Raw genomic sequence first — 18,754 nt, 5'->3', positions numbered from 1 at the left:
CTAGTTGTCAAATGTAGACTGAGAAAATATTTAGTGGAATGATTAACTAGTATTCATATGTGTAAAAGTATATCGTGTTGAACCATTGTGCAAGAAATTAATGCTTTAGTTAATGTCCATGTAAAATGATAAATACTTTAAGAGGAATGTTAAGAATGATAAGATATAATGGTAAGAATAATAAGTATTTTAACAAGATTGTTAAATAGCATTATTTTATTCCTTCTTATATTGACATGAGAGGTAAAGGGAAATATTTCTTCGCTGTGATCTATTTATCATAAAGGAAATATATTGAGTTATGATTTTAATGGATGCTGATTGGGTGATTTATAAATTCCCACTATTATTGCCACCAAGCTGGCGGTTATTTGGAGACTCTATCAACCAAAATAAGCGTTCTAAATTTGCAATATCTATAATACCTTCTGAAATAGAAACAGAGATATCATGAATTATAGAAAATTCGACATGACGAATATATAAGCGGAGGTGTACATACGAGCATCATAGATACACTCTTCAAAACATTTGTCACATTACAAGTGTTTGACGTTTATTGATTTTTTTAATCATTAATTACTCATTTTCTACCAAAGTTGTCCCTTGACTATGTTTTTATTGCTTGTATTACATGTTTACCATGGCGGAAAGCATTTTCCATTATCTAATGCGTTAGTTCTTTTTCACCCTACAACTACAGGTCCTGAGGGTGCATGTTGGTGTTCAACGACCAGGTCGAATGATATGGAGACATCAAATTTGGTACATATATACTTTCGAAGATGAAAATATGCAGCACAGAGCGATTTTTTGTTGTTATTTTAATTATAATTTCAATTAATTAAAGATAAAGAGTATTCTTAGAGGATAAGATAATGATTTTTTTGACAGTTTTAGAGTTCAAAAAACTAATGATATTAAAATTAAGAATTTAAAGTTCAAAATTTTCAATGATATGAATTTAATTTCTGCAATAGTTGTTAGTACAGATTGTAATTGTCGAAAATATTTTAAAGGGTATTTCACAACAATATTTACATTACGGGAATGAAATTCAAATATATTTCACTATTGATATTAAAAATTCGTTTTGGTATTTTTCTTCCGATGTTAACATTCAAGCTATAAAGAATTTGCTTAATGCTTGCATTAAATAGGTTTCGATTTAAGGCATGTTTTAATAGAGGTTTTGCAGACTGTGGTAAATTGGTATATTTAACATTTAAATCCAAAAATTAGCAGCATCGAATTTTCCTGAAATTTTGCATGAAACAAATACTTTGTTCTTTATTTAGATACTTTTAAAAACCTTTTTATGCTGCATTATTTTTATATTTACTTTCCACTTTAACTGCTGCCTAATATTTTTCATGAAAAAAATTGAATTATTTATTGAAATTGATTGATAAATTGTTAATAATTTTTTTCTCATATATTACATAAATCATGGGACATATCCTGTAATGCTTCAGTGTTGAATGATTCTTCATTCTGCGAAAAAATATAAGACATGATGGCACAAAATTAAAGATATTTTTTTTATAAATGCGCTTTTATTCAGCAAACATATTATTGAATTATTTGAAGTTAAATCAGTTCTCTTTTAAAGCTGAATTCAAATTATAAATGAACCAAATTGAAAATTAAAGGGACGTGTAGCTCACTGGAGTAGCTGTATAAGGCTTCTTAAATAATAAGAATTATATGACCATTAAAATAAGATATGATTAGAAATAATTTCCTACTGATAAGAAATAATTTCCTGTTAAAAGTAAATTACTTACAGAAAATTTACTTCAAATTTTACGTCATCAAAAATTTCGGCGTACCAACTGTTCATCAAAGGCGTCTACTATAGAATAAGTCCCCGCGATCTGGGCGTACTGGGTTCGAGTCCTGGTTCGGGCATGGTTGTTCTTCATCTGTTCTATCTATGAGATGTGTGAATGTTCGCCCCCCCCCGTAAAAAGAAGCTGTGCAAACAAATGTGATGCATGCGTGAGTAGCTAAGACGTACTCTTGGCCCTAGTTGGCACTACTAAGAAACAAGAGACCCACCCTTGGCTTAAAATCACTGATTTTGTCAGCACGCTTGTCCATGGCAAGTGCCATTAGAAACAACAACTATAGAATAGGTAAAATTGAAACAAATTAAATTTCCACCTGCCAACATGCTTACCTGAAAGCTCTAAGACAAGTAAGCATGTTTTTTAATTAACATTATATTAACTACAACTTTTTAGAAACTGTAAATATTTCATTAAATATCCGACAACTGAAATTTGTCGTTTCAGTGAAATTGACAATATTTCTGTTCTGAAATTATCCAAATGATACTCTTTTGCAAATTAAGAGTTGAAAACTGTGCATTCTGACAGTTGGTATTGAACCAAGAGATGAAAATCTATTGCACTTTAAATTTCTAATGAGAAATTCTCATTCTTTTCTCATGAGAAATTCTTCTTTTCTCATCATTATTCTTAGGGAAAATTATAAATGGCATGGGATATCGAAACGGCCCATGCAAATTATACACACTACAAAATTTTACACAACTGACATTCATCATATCAAGTTTTCGCTTCAATAACTTGAATTCCGCTTGCTTGGTGGATGGCGCGCGTTAAATCTGTCGAGGTCACAAGTCCTCCATGTCGAGAGTAATACCATTGGGAGTACTGGATCATAGGTGATCGTTCTCTGATTCAGGTCTAAATTACGATCTGAGGTTGAGTGAATGAAATGCGTGAATGAAGTCCGCCCCGTAAAAAGGGTTGTGGCGTGTGTGTAGCTAAGTCATTCTCTTGGCCCTAGATGGCGCTACTATAGAAACAAGAGGCGCTCCCCCTCAGGCTTAAATCGGCTGTCTTCGAACAGTGAGCTTGTCCATGGCAAGTGCCATAAGAAACAACAACAACATAACTTGAATTCATACGGTTAATAAAGAGCTTAAATGGGACAAAAATAGATGCAAATATAAATAGGAATAGGATAGCAAATATAAAAATTAAAATATACAATTTGTAAGAACAGTGTACCTCAGCATCCTTGTTACAAACTTCTAGAAAAGGTAGGGTACATCTTAGACGACTTGGAATCAGCCAGCAATGTTGGATCGAAAATGCTTGTCAGAGGGGATAGATGGCGTTGCTCCTGCATCGTATTTCAAAGAAAGATTTAATAATCTGAATCAAAGGTATTGCAATTGTCCTAATGATCAGAATGTGATCATATAACATAATTGCATAACAAAAATAGCCCATCTACTTTGAATTGACTAATGTTAAGTCAATAAAAGATTTTTTTCACTTCTTTTTTGTTTGTACGTTAACACAAAATAATAAATAATGTAAAGACTCACAACTACAAGTGAAATCACTGGATATGAGGCACCATAATCCGTTCTCATTATTGACTAGTGCTATGGAATGCTGAAATGAAGAATTTATGCAAGAATGCTCGGCAGTCTTCAGCATGTGCACTGCAATCTATCACTTCTAGTAAGCCGACCTAATTTCCGACCATGCATCACGATTTAATTCCGGATAGTTCAGGTTTACGTCCCTCCTAGAAGTTTGCAATTTTGGAATTAAGACACCATTTATAAGGCTACATATGAGAAGGTACGTGTTTTATCCTTAATTCCTATATATGTTTTAATTTTCCTCGTGCTTTATGTTTTTAAAAGACTATATTAATCTCATATTGAAAAAGTGCATGTTATTTCTTTGCACAAGATCGATACATGTCTATTGGCTTTATGCTTTTAATTTTTCAGAGAAAACAGGCATTCGTTTTTATTTACCTTAATAATAATTCTTGGTTATGAACATAATTTAAAAAAGAAATGAACATAGTTTTTTGACTACAAATTGCTGATAAGGATAATATTCGTTCCATATAAACAATTAGATCTAACCTGACGAATAAGATTTACCATTTCTTTACAATCATACTTCCCTATATCGAATGACCCCGTGTAAGAAATTTACAATTCAGCGTCTGTTGAAATTTTTCTTTCAACTGCCATCTCATATTTAAGTCTTTTATAACATTTTCATTCAAATTGACTTGTTTTATGATTGTAAAATTGGAATTTTGTAAACCTATTTTTCACTCGTTTTCTGGTGTCTTTAGAATTTTGTATACTTGTAGTTATAGATGATGATGCATAATTTTATATTTCCAAAATCTAATTAAAAGGTAATCTATATATTTAATTGAATTTTGATTCCGTGCGAGTGTTGCCATTTATGAAAGTAATCTCTTTTAATTAGTTTTTAGAATAGAACACTTTCAGCCAAGATCAATTCATGCATATTTGCAGCATATTTAATTGTATTTATATAATACAGTAACTTCAACCAAATCGTTCGATATTCAAAAACTTTTGACACAATTTAAAAATAATCTCATATTCGAAGATTCTAAAATCCTACATAAACGATCCATAATTTGCAAGAATGCTCATAACAGTTATCTCAATAGAGTTATTAAAATTAACTTCCCAAAATATTTTAAAATGTTTGAAACATAATTAACCATTCTGAATTAAGTACCACTTATCCAACAGTAGTGTATTTTACAGTTTAGGTAATTAGATATCTAATCATAGTTGTAATATCCAGATTTTATTTATCAATTGCAGTCCCAATTATCCATTCTATCTTATCTGTAACATTAACTAAAAGTATTTGAATTGTTTATATTCTAGGAAATTTCACGAAATAATTAGAATAGATTATAGAACGGTAGTGCTCCTGAAACTTCAACTGCAATTATAAATAAACGAATTCTCTAATTATCTTGCTTAAAATAAATAATGATATTTACTAATAAAATGAAAGTTTAATGTTCATGATCTGTAGCTCTATTAGCGAAGAATATGTAATATAAATTTGTTAAACTGCCATATTTTCAAAATTTTGAATATTAAGTAAAATAATAGAGTAAACATTCTTTAAAATATTTATAGTGATTTTGTATATGAAGCATAAAGGATAAAAGTAATCACCAAAAAATTCAGAGTTTTGAAATAGTTCTGTCACATATTTAAATTTCCAAAATACTTATTCTTAAAAATTTAAAGGAACTCATTTTTGTGCTTAATATGTTCGTCTGAAAGTAAGATATTTCAAAAATATACTTTAAGAGAATTCAATAAATTTGATTATAAAAAATAACTATCTTATTTCATTCATTAATCTGTTTTCGTTTTTGTGTTCGAGTAATATATTTTCTGACTTAATCCGTCTGCCACTAAGCAAGACAAGTAGAAAATTTTAGATTCTTCTATTTAGATTGAAATATAACACGACGTGATAGCATTTTCGGGAACTATGATTAAGACCTAAAAGAAATCACCGGTCACGTCATACTCCTATCCATAAGAGGCGCATTCTGTCATTGGTTGAGAATAGCGAAACCCACTAAATTTCTTTACCAATCAGGATGGCGGAAATCAACCACCACACAGTAAGCGTCTCATACTTGACAATCTAGGAGTAATAGGCGTAATAGGCAAACACGCAACAACCAAAAGAAAATAAATAAATATGTCCTATTACAACCAGCGACGTAGATAACCTTTAATAATAACACATAAAGAAAAATCTTAATGACCGGACCGTAACGACAGCAAAACTAGCGGAACTATGGTTGAGTCATAAGTACCATCACTGGCTACGGTACAATCCTTCCCTAGGGAAGGATCTCGTCTCGTCATCGGTAAGAGGTAGCCGAACCCCACTATTTCTGTAGCCATCCCGGAAATTAATCATGCTTAATTCTGAGGCTCCCTCCAATGGATGTCCAGCAATGTTGAAGTTAAGCTAATTTTTTGGATGAATGTTCCACAGGAGAACTCTTAAATATATATTCAGTTTTTTTTTTCAATAAACGAGAATTTTAAACAGAAAAAAAAATTTATCTTTACTACTCTGACAAAAGAAGAAAGAAGTTACCAAAACATTTTATTCTTTTAAAAATCTTCTGACACCTCTATCAAATGCCTGTGCTAAGTATCGTCCCATTTTGGATCACTTTAAAAATGTGCCAAATGATAAATTCAGATTAAAATTTTTTAAAAATATTATTTTTAATTCGTTATTACATTTTTCGAATAATTTCTGTTTTATTTCAATTATTATTTCGTACATTTACTATTTAGGTGCTTTTATTAGATATGCTAAGTTTACGTGTGATAAGAGCACTAAGAAAAATGAAAACAGCATGATAAATTCTGCGCATACACGTTAAGAAATTTTTAGCATTATCTTTGACAAAAAAAAAAAAAAAATTCTCAACGGCAAAAAAAACTAAACAAATGTGTGTTATCAATTTGAATGCTTTATAATTCTCAAGTGAAGGATTCTTTGTTACCATTTGGGCTGTATAAATTTATCTTTTATTAAACAAACAAGATCAATTCACAAAAATACAATCAAAAATACCAAATCTTTTTCTTCTTCTATCTAAAAATAAATGAATGATGCTTAATTCATTTGTACTTTATCATTGGTCCTTATGTTAATCTATCAAAAACCTCTCCACGCTAATTATTGTAAGTACAAGTTACCACTTTAAAAAATTACTAAGCTACATTTAATAATATACACATTTTTTTTACAAAGATAAATCGCTGTACAGAGCATCCAAATTTAATATCTATGTTTATATACTCTTTTCCAAGTTAGGGTGAAAAGTCCCACCCTAGTGTCCTGACCCCACGATGAACAGCCTACTTAGGTATATGTGGGTGTTCGACAAACCTTATAAATCATTCTCTCCCTTCAATGTACTAATAGGGTAGGCCAAAACAATTTTCTGCGATAATGGGACGAACAAATAAAAAAGAAGAGTGCAGATGGGGGCGTGACAAAGTGATGGATGTGATACTGGCTCATCGTCCTCTGCAGTGCTTATATGAAATCCACCCCATGCATAGGATGAAAGCCTCCCTCATACAAAATTCGGAAAAAAGAAAAGCTTTTAAGGGGAACATTTTATTTAGTTGCTGTGTAGGTCTTAATTTCAATCACTTTGTGACATTGATATTAGCGTACAGAAGTTTAGTTGCGAGACATAAAGGGAATATATGATAATTGTCCAGCAACGTTAAACATCATTGTTTTGAATTATAAAATTTATATTACAGATGCTATTGGGGCATCTGATCTAACTAAAGAACAAAGATTTTTGTTTAGGAGAAATTATTTAATTTGTGCTATTTATATTATATTTAAAGGATATGCAGTCAGATGAAATTTTTAATTCACCAGTTTTCCAATGTAAATGACAAATATTGGCTCCAACTCATTTTCATTTCTGACAAGGGAGTTTGTAACTTGTATAAATAAATATATGTTCTTAAGATAAAGTATATAAAACTATTATGAGTTCTTGTATGTTTGAAATATAGTTCATTCAAGACATTCTTAATTTTTATTATTTCAGTTTCAAATTGTTGTAGAACATTACGAGAAAAATAAAGAGTTTTAGAGTTTCATATTTAAGCTTTTAAAAATGAATATGAATAGGTTGATTCACGAATAATCCTCTCAATATGAATATTTTAGATCGGAAGAGAAAAATATCTTTTCGTAGTTTTATCCATTCTTTATTATCTCATTAACAAGCCTTTCAACCTTCACAGATAGGACTAAATGATAAAATAATTATGGAAAATATTTAGAAAACAATCGGAATACACGCAATATTGCATTTATTAACCTTTTCTTAAAAATATATTGAAAAGATTACTGAAAATAAATTTCACTTACTATGGTCCCTGTTTCTAAAGAACATGGAAAGCTGTTTCTAGATACTGAATGAGCTCTTTCTTAGTTACTGCGATTCTAAGTAAAGATATTCGCTGTCTTGAGATTATACGAAGTCGTGCTCCAAACTTCATACTTTCTTCATTTCTTCTTTTATTGTTTTATTTACCCGCTGATGTGGTGTGGAGAGGGGAATGCCAGCTCAGGTGTCGTCCTCGTCATCTGACAGCGGTTCAAAATGACCAGGTCCGTCCCAAAATAGCCCAAGTGTTGCTTTACAACGGGACGTTAATATAAAAAAACTGAACTAAACTAAACTAACATTTTATTGTTTCGATGATACAATGTTTACTTGAGATACATTGTGTAGTCAGTATTCCAAAATGGTCATATGCTGGCATAGGATGTGTCCAGCTAACTTTTATTCTTGCCGATTCGAAAATTTGGTGTTTATTAGTGATACTGTGCAGCTACAGGCCCATTACTCCAAATGAACATAAACTAACAATGAGTCGAGTCGTACAGTCTTTTGTTTTTATTGCTTTGACAATTTTGCGTGCGTTTGAAAGGTGCTCAGTTTTTCTCTATCAGGAATAGGTTGATACCGGTATTCGATTGTATCTCGTACTTTTGTACTTGACAAAACTGTTGACCGAGTTTATTCTCAACCGAATGAAATCGGATACTCGATGAGAATGAGTTCTTGCACTTGCACTGTGATTTCAAATGTGGAATTGAACTTCTTTAAAGGTTTGGCATAAGTGACATTGTGAGAGTTGTTGATAAGTGCGTGAGAAGAGGAAAGGAGGAGTTTTCTATTGGAGGGGAGGGGGGTGAGGTATAATGAGTATAGGAGTAAGTGGGAACTCATCAGCGAAATGCGTACCGTCACATGGGTCTTTAGATTATATATATATATATATATATATATATATATATATATATATATATATATATATATATATATATATATATATGTATATATATATATATGTATATATATATATATGTATATATATATATATATATATATATATATATATATATATATATATATATATATATATATATATATATATATATATATATATATATATATATATATATACATATATATATACATATATATATATATATATGTGTGTGTGTGTGTGTGTGTGTGTGTGTGTAACATATTTTGATTCAAGTAGAATGAAGGTTCGAAGCAGTGAAGATACTTGGTATTTTTAATTAAGTTCTATTCTATTCCGAGAGGCATGCATGATTATATACAAGAAAACGCAGCGTGGCACAAAGCAGAAGTAAGAAGAGCGAAAAAAGGGCCAAACAGATGATCACTAGCCTTATATAACATTGGATTTCTGGCCAGGTGCCAATTCAATACACGTGTGACTTTTGACACCGTTTGAAGGGTAAAAGTATCAGTTTCATTTAATATGTAGTACTGATGGTCTCATTATTTTTACAAAGGGACTAATTAAACCGAAAGTGGAATTGGAACACGAAATAAGAGAATATTTTAGAATGAAGTTACTATGGGCTGAATTAAGATAAAATCTTGGAAATTAATTAAATTGAAATTAGAATTAAAATATCATTACATTTATATATATATATATATATATATATATATATATATATATATATATATATATATATATATATATATATATATATATATATATAAGCATTATTTTATGTAAAGAAGAATGCAGTTTCGAAGACAGTGAAGAGATTTTCGATTTCGTGACGTCGTTTTATTTCATCTAGGAGAAGCAGGCATTATGTACAAGCAGGAGCGACGAGCAACACAGAACGATACAGAAAGAAATGAGGAAAAAGCTCTTGAACATTTTTTCCGTGGTCTTATATAACCTGAGATATTGATAGGGAAAATATTTCTCCATAGTGCTTATATACAATGAGATTTCAATAGAGATTGTCGCTACACGCGCCGAAGAGGCAGGGGAAACACAGGGTTCTTTTAAAAAAGAATGTGCTTATTGGACATTTTTCTAACCCTTCACGCGGAGTGTGAAAAAGTTAGGCTTTTAGCCGATTCAGGAATTTTACATAGTTTCTCTGGAAATAATTAAGTAGAGACAGTGGAATTCGATCAGGGAATAAGAGAATATTTTAGAATAAAGTTATCATGGGCTATATATATATATATAATTAAAAAACATCACACGCACACTAATAATGTCACTGACAAGAAGAAGGCTCGAGGTTGAAAACTGACATTTATATTTCCTCATAAAGATGAGTATCACATTAATTGAAACCATCTTTAAATCGTTAATTTAATTTAAAAACATATTCATTAAAACTGTTTGTAAATTGTTGAATTAATTTGAAATTATTTAGAAACAAACAAACAAACAAAAAAAGCTGTTTGCAAAAGATTAAACCCGAGCCATATCAACCATGCTGTTCAGGCTTCTGCGCTGATGACGCATTTTGAGGATATAAGCTTTCCTGAAAGTGTGAGGCCTATTTTCTTGTAATTTGCTGACTATTGAGCTGTAATATTTTCATGAATGAACATTCTAAATGTATACAAACTTTATACTAATTCTCATCCCGAATTCAATTTTCAGCCCCCCTTGTGAGTCAGAGCAGCAATCTATCGACCTAATTATATTAAATTTATATAGAATCCCCCAATCGAAAAGAAAGTCGAAGAAATTATCCATCGAGACCAAACATTGATACCGAGTGGCTGATACATTTAGTCTGTATCAGTTTTATTGTTACATTGAGAATCGTCATTTGACGTTTGTTTGAAATACCATACAACTATAAGCTCATTATTCAAAAATAGCCATAGTCTGGAATAAATCATGTGGCATAGACGATTTCTTGCTATTCAAAAATTAATTTGGCCTGCTCTTGTGATACTGATCAACTACGCACACAGTATTCAAAGCGCATATGATTTGTAATAAGCATAAAAATTGGATAAATTCTTACCAAAATATTTACTCAAAGTTCCTAAATTTCCTCAATGAATTCGTTTCAAAAAGATTCACACCACTTTTGACTGCATCCAAACTTCGCCAAGTCCATAAGCAGATTTGGCATCGGACATAATTTTCACTATTGGATCGACGCCCGCCCGTTCATTATTAGATTAAAGGCATCTTGATTAGATCAGCGCGTCACTTGGTCGGAAAATCGTCCTTCCAATTACGCATTCGGACATCTCTGGATTTTGCATATCACGACAGGCACATTTGCAAGGCAAGGGAATTGAATTTCCCGTCGAATATAAATATTCTGTCGCTCTGACCTGTACGGAAAATGAGAGCTAAATTCTAATCAAGGGAGTTTAATATGTGAAATGTAGGCTTGTTTTTTAATCAGAAGAGTGGATATTGAGAGATATGTACCAAGCTTTGTAATGCAACGAGATCACATAAAGACGAAAAAAATTGGATAAAGGTATAGTTTTTCTCTGCGTATATTTTTTGCATCGGATATGTATTTATTATATATTTTTTATGATAAGATATGTTTTCAAAACACGTACACGTTAATAAGCAGACAAATCGTATCAATTATATAAATTGCATTCTATCGTAATAAATTAAGGTAAATTATCGTAATAAATTTTCCAAGTATAATTTGATACATAATTTAGAAATTATAAGAATAGTGAATACATATCTTAGGAATTTGGAATCAGGCCATTTCCTGCAGATGCATTTTAGTCAGATTGAAAACGATTTATGCAATTAATTATTGACTTGTTATCTATGGGGCAGTTATAAATTTAATCGTTATTTAATTACATAAATGAACCAAAACTTACTTAATAACATGTTATTTGTCTTGAAAGAAATGAATTTTTATTCCCTTTTCTTACCTCAGGAATTTGGAAGTCACGTGATTTCTCGTAGATACATTTGAAAAAAGTGAATGCAATAATTTATTGCATGTCATCTAAAAATAAAAAGCACATAAATGCTTTTATTTAAATAAATATCTAATTTTCTGTGTATTTATGTTTTCTTTAATAGTTTCCTAATATCGCTTTATTTAATTACATATATTTTTTTTAAATTTTCTACTTAAAAATAAGAATAAGAATTTTCTACTTATTAAATAATATTTGTATTACATTTATATAAATAAATATAATACAAATATTATTTAATATATAACATGTAATTTGACGCAATAGAAAGAAATTTTTGTTCCATTTTTCTACATTAGAATTTCTGAATTATGCAATTTTGTTTAATATATTGGATAAAATTACGTAACTATTTACATTAATATATTATAGATGAGATCAAAAGTTAATAACTAAAAAATGCCTTGAATTTAAAAAATAACTAATTCAATGAATATTTATGCCATAGTTTATAGTTTCCTCATATCCATTTAGTCATAGATTCTAAATTTACCAATAAACATGGCGCAGTTAAGCCAATAATTCCTCTTCCGACAAAGAAATATCAAAAACTCGTCAAACGAAAATCTATCTGATTTAAAAGTGATAACTTTTATGTATTAAATTTAGTGTAGTTTCATTTGCTTATAAATCTTACAATTCGTTTTAGTAAAATTTCAAAGTAAAATTTGAATACTTATAAATTCTATGTTTATTTCTTTAAAAAACAAAAACATAAAATTTTTGGAAAAATTATGAATTTTATGTTTATTCCTTTTATCTTTACAAAGAAAAAAAGGATGTATAATGCCGCATTGAAAAGAAGAAGTCGACTCTCCATGGCCGAATGACCACAGCACTGGTTTCTTTATCAAGAGATTGTGAGTTCGTATCCCACGATTCACAGTTTGTGTAAATATTTAATTCATTGATTTTATCTTTATTTCATGTTCCAGAGGATTCTGGACATTTCTTTAGTTTACCAGACAAGTGTTCTGGACTTTTCTTACCGTCTCCAGAAAAGTATTCTGGAACTTTCCCTGCTAGTATAAAAGCAGAAGATCTGTCAGTCACTGTGTTCTGAGTTGAGTTAATAAATTGGTGTAGCTCTACTTCTTGTGTGTGTCATTGAGTTCCACACTCAAGTACCTACGTGACAATATGTGTATGTGTATGTGTATGCTGACACGCTACAGGATTGATAATTTGACTAGAGATAATAAATAAGACTTCGACATACACTGGTGAATAGCAATGCGATATCTTCATATTTAGATTTTAACAGATTTTTTTTTTTTTAGTTTTCTAAACAAGCATTTTTTTTGTGTGTGTTCTGCAATAAGTGTAGAAATTATTATTGCACAAAACTAATTTTTAAGCCATTAGCAATTCAAATTTGAGCTTTCTAATGATTCCAATGTGTTTGTAATTTTGCCAATTTATTTTTTAAAAATATTTTAGAATAATTCCTATGAATAGATTTTATTGTTGAATTGAATTTCAAAACTATTAACCTATTAAACCTAAACCATCAAATATTTGATCGTGTCATTTTCTTCTCGTGTTGTAAGCTACGGAAGGAAGAACCTTTAAAATATTCGTATTACATGAGAAAACGGAAAGCGAATTTGCAATACAGGAACAGACGTGACGTACTCAAGAGCACTATGATACCAGGAGACTCGGTCCTTTTTGACAGATTAATGGGGAAAATCACTAGAATGGGTGCAATAATATTAAAATATTGCGGCTGAGATATCTGATGCTTAAAATTATTTTCTTGAGATAATCATGAGCTTTATCACTCATCCTTTTATCCCTTCAGTGGGTCGATAAACGCAGAACCAAGCATGCTTGGGAATTAAACACTGGGGATTCCGCTTAGGCTGACCACCTAACCAGGACATATGTCTTGCACCCCAGGGCCCTAGGTCAAGAAAGCAGATATGGGCACTGTAGGCCTTGGTCCAAATGGGCTGTCGCGCCACTGAATTTAATTTTTTAATCATGAGCATTAAGTTGCTCGAAAGTCTTTTAAATAGATCTATTACATGTTGTATTCACAGGAACCAATTAGTTGTCAAAGGCAGATAGACTCATAAATCATTTGGAGTAAAACACTCTTAATTAAGGAATAGATAACAGGCTTCGTGAAAATGCCAATATCTCTGCTTATTTACTGTGATAAATATCTTTCATCGTAATATTTGAAACTTCTGGCGTATAAATTTTACCCTTTTTATATTTTTTGATTGGTTTTCATATTCAAACATAACATTGCATTTTATTCAAGTGTACTTCAAGGTCCAAAGATAGATCCACTGTTCTTCATTTTCATCTTATATCTTCATTTAAATTTCTAATAATCAAATGGTAACTACTTCAGCACAACAGAAAATGTAGATTTATCTCATTACCAAGCAGTTGATTTGCATGGAATCACGCAACGTCCGTCCTACCTAAATATGGTGCAACAGAAGTAGGATTGCGTGTTGCGCTCTTTTGTGAAAATGTTCCAGCTAAGTACATTAATATTCATAAAATTAGGAACACTTCTACTCTATGAAATACCTTTTTGACTGACAGTAATTGCATTTATAACTCTGATATAGATTGCATCGATATGTTTTAAGTTTTTCGTAGGATTCTTAGAAGAATATTATTAAAATCTTTGCATGTTTACTTCATGTTATAATTTGATCTAGTAGGAAAAAATAAGATATGCCACCATTTTTTTTAAATAAATAGATAAAAATCAGTGTATACAGTATTATCCAACTGTATTTCATATATACTGTATACAGGATTGTCCAACTGTATTTCATATATACTGTATACAGCATTGTCCAACTGTATTTCATATATACTGTATACAGCATTATCCAACTGTATTTCATATATACTGTATACAGAATTATCCAATTGTATTTCAAATACACTGTATACAGCATTATCCAATTGTATTTCATACATACTGTATACAGCCGTATCCAACTATATTTCATACATACTGTATACAGCATTATCCAACTGTAATTCATATATACTGTATACAGCATTATCCAACTGTATTTCATATATACTGTATACAGCATTATCCAACTGTATTTCATATATACTGTATACAGCATTATCCAATTGTATTTCATATATACTGTATACAGCATTGACCAATTGTATTTCATATATACTGTATACAGCATTATCCAACTGTATTTCATATATACTGTATACAGCATTATCCAACTGTATTTCATATATACTGTATACAGAATTATCCAACTGCATTTCATATATACTATATACAGTTTATATGAAAATATCTGTATACAATTTATAAAGTTAGGTGTTTGATGACATCAACTACTCTAGCCACCATCCATAGCCAGCAAGAGTGGTCTCCTCGAAACTTTATCGCATATTCTCTAATAAACTTGCCACAGTAGAGAACAAGCACATTACATGAGATTGGCGTACAATTGTAACAAAATATCACCTTTTGGCATGAATTTGGCATTTGTACCGAATCTGTTATGTCATCCTTGGCGATTAATTCCTGGTATTAGTAGACACAAGGTATTAGTCTATATCAAATTTGATATATTTGAGTCATTGCGTTTTTGAGTTATCGCGTTTATATATTTCTGAAATTACAGACTGACAGACAATTAAGCCTAATTGGATTTGGCTCAAAAGTTGACAGGTATCAACACTATAGATGTTAAATCTATGTGCCGAATTCTAACTATTTAGCTCTTTTGAATTTGTAATTTTCGAACAGCCTGACAAACGGACTACCTCTAAACAGATTTTACTCTAAATTTGATAGAAATTTTCAAATATGATGTAAAGACCGTACACCAAATTTCATCCTTCTAGATCAAAGCGTTTTTGAATTATCTGTGTCACAGATAGACAGACAGACGGATACCTTCTAAAAATCTGCTTTTGGAACTTACGGAAGTCTAAAAAGTGGAAATTCGTCGAAATTTCCAGTTTGAATTTTTTTGACGATTATTGTACTTTCTCAATGCTACAGATACGAGAAAGTAAAAAGATTTAAAGACATTTTGCTGATTTAGCTGATTTATCCTTTGTTTAAGAAATATATTATAAAATATTCTTAACATTAGTAAACTAGTATGTAGAGATAAATAACGGATTTTACTTTAAAAAATCAAATTATCAATAAAAAAAAATCACTTTGTAATATTTTAACATATTTAACACACAACACCTATTTAAGTGGTCTCACCAAAACTTTCTCGCATTGTCTCTAATAAAGACACTACCACCATCCCCTCGGCATAAAATTGTGGATTTTGGGTAAGGTTACAAATGCCTTGCATAATATTGGCGAAAAATAATCAAGAAATATAAACATTTTTTTGTGAATTTAACATTTTTACTACATCTAACATGCGAATTTTGGTAATTATTTTTGGGTGATAAATTCATTGCATGAGGGTAAAAGTACCAGAAAATCGAATTTGTATTCGAGAAGTTTATTTTCCAAATGATTATCACCAAGATTTGATACAGAATTAAAATTGTAGTCACTCAATTACTTACAAAATTTTATACATTTAAGTCCTTACGGTTACGAGTTATAGTGTTTGTATGCTTGTGAAAGTACAGATCAATAAATGGTCAGCCTTGTTTGGTTTCATTTTCGACCTTTATCGACTATTTAGATATTAACTTTGTGTACCAAATTTTTATTGCTCTGGATGTTTTCGTTCTGCATTTATCGTGCTAATTTATATTCGGACAGTTGGGCAGTTATACGTTATCTGAATAAATTTAACTTTTAATTTGATAAATAAATTAATTTAAATGATTTAATTTTAATTTTAACTTAAAATTTTGATACAAATTTTTGGAAAAAAAAATGTATGCACTAGATGAAAAGTTTACATACCAAATTTCATTCATCCAGTGATGGTGTTTACGAGCAAACATACCAAAAAATAGATGAATATAATTCCAAAATTGCATTTTCCGAACTGAGGGAGGATTAAAACCTGGAGATTTGTCAAATTCAGGAATTCAAATTTTTTTATTATTACAATACTTACTCTATTCATCGTATAATTGAAAATAATAATGCAGCGTTTGTCAAGCAAAACCTAAATTCAGTAGTAAAAATTTATTTGAACTTGCTTAATTTATTTTTATTATTTTAAAAATTAACATTGAAATGAGATAACTGTTACGATAATTTAAAGAGCCTAAATGATCTAAATGAGAAATAAATAATCTCTAACTTATTATACAGAATTAGAATTAAAAAAATGTAGCATTTCCAATTTTCAAAGGAATTCCATTTAATTGAAGCAGCAACGTTTCAGAATTAATCTGCTTTTACTCTGTTCTTCATTTTCAATTTGTGTCTCAAGAGAATCGTCTTAATTTTAATCCTTAAACTTAATGAGCCAGTACTTGAATTGTTTTAGTTTAAATTCCGAACATTGGTGCCAAATCTTATCTTTTGCCATCTTTCGCAGATTACGAATTTAAGAATGTCATTTAAAGTAGGATTGTGAAATTGATAAAAGGATAATGGAATTAAATCTCATGTTATCTCTTTTTAGTTCAATAAGTATTTCCTTCAAAATATTGTCAAAGAATGTTCGTTTCATATTTCAAACTTTGTCCCTTCTTATGATGATAAACGTGTGTTTGTATGCTTCTGTGTGTATGTGTGTCAGTATGTTAATTTTTTTCACTGTAGAAGGCTAATATACTTAGAATCTACAGAATGGTTCAATCTCGACCATTTGAGTCAGAGCTTGCCACATTTGCTTTTCGAAGGGATTTTTATTTTTGAAAATTTCGTTAGAATTTTAATTAAAAAATAACTATAATTTTAGATTTAAGGCGATAACTTCCAGAAATAATAATGAGCGCAATTTATTTTTATATAAAAGCAGTTTTTTTCCTGTATACATTTTTTCTATATTTCATCAATTTAAAAAAAAACATTTTAAATATACATTTCAAAAAGAATACAAAGATACAGAAGTATTCTGAACGAATATCAAACATATTATGAAAGATACATAAAAAAAACATAAACATTCTCTGAATACATACTAAATCATAGGAATACAAAATATACAAAAACATAGGAAAATATACAATACAAAAACATAGGAAAATATACAATACAAAAACATAGAAATGAAGATTGATACTTCAAAACATAAGGACTCTGAGCGAATTTTAAACATATTACGGATGACACTGCCAAAACATAAGAATTCAGATTATTAAATTATTAAACATATTCGATTATTAAACATATTAAGAATTTTACTACAAAGCCATAAGAATTCTTCCATGAAAATTAAACATGTCACGGAAGATACTAAAAAAAGCATAAAAATTCTGGACGGATATTAAACAAACAACGAACGATACTATATAATCATCAGAATTCTGAACAAATATTAAGCGAATTAAAAACGATACTTCCAAAGCATTAGAATTCCGAACGAATAGAAATTAAACAGATGTAAAATGGTGAAAATGTGTGTACGTATATATATATTTGAAATAAAACGAGACAAATAAATCATAATTTGCTCATGTTAATTCTTTCAAAAATTAAAATAATATTACTGAATGATTTGAATGTATTAAAAATACATACCTTAAGTTATGACCTTTTATTAAAAATCAAAGAGCTGCAGACTAGGCTTAGTGATTTTTGAGGTCCTGATTTATATGTACATTAACTGAAACGAAACTTAATCCATAAAATGTCAGTTATCACATTTTGACAAAAAAGAAAAATTAATGGCTGCTTTATCTAATAGAAACAATTTACCAATCTTTCAAATTAATTAAAAACGGAAGAGCTGCAAATTGAGCAATTCCTCAATTTGTCATACTCAGCATGTGTCTCAAAATACAGGAAGTGTTAGATTACAAATCTTTTCGTTCGCTTCTTAAAGCTCTAATTAGACACTTTAGATACATAATTTATTATACCTACGATTTTCTTAACGTAAGGGAGGAAAATAATTAATTCTCATCCGATTCATAGGCACCACCCAAGAAGGAGTTCATT

The 18,754-nt window shown here is 30.0% G+C and overlaps 1 pseudogene; it reads right to left on the bottom strand.

The window, feature by feature from the left end:
* Positions 1–14,415: 14,415 nt before the first annotated feature.
* LOC129971886 (uncharacterized) lies at positions 14,416–14,967 on the bottom strand (annotated as a pseudogene).
* Between the last annotated feature and the right edge of the window lie 3,787 nt (positions 14,968–18,754).

This window comes from Argiope bruennichi, chromosome 6 (assembly GCF_947563725.1).
Source record: "Argiope bruennichi chromosome 6, qqArgBrue1.1, whole genome shotgun sequence".
Taxonomy (NCBI): Eukaryota; Metazoa; Arthropoda; class Arachnida; order Araneae; family Araneidae; genus Argiope; species Argiope bruennichi.
The sequence above is the reverse complement of the archived record's forward strand: the minus strand, read 5'-3'. Positions and strand labels throughout refer to the sequence as shown.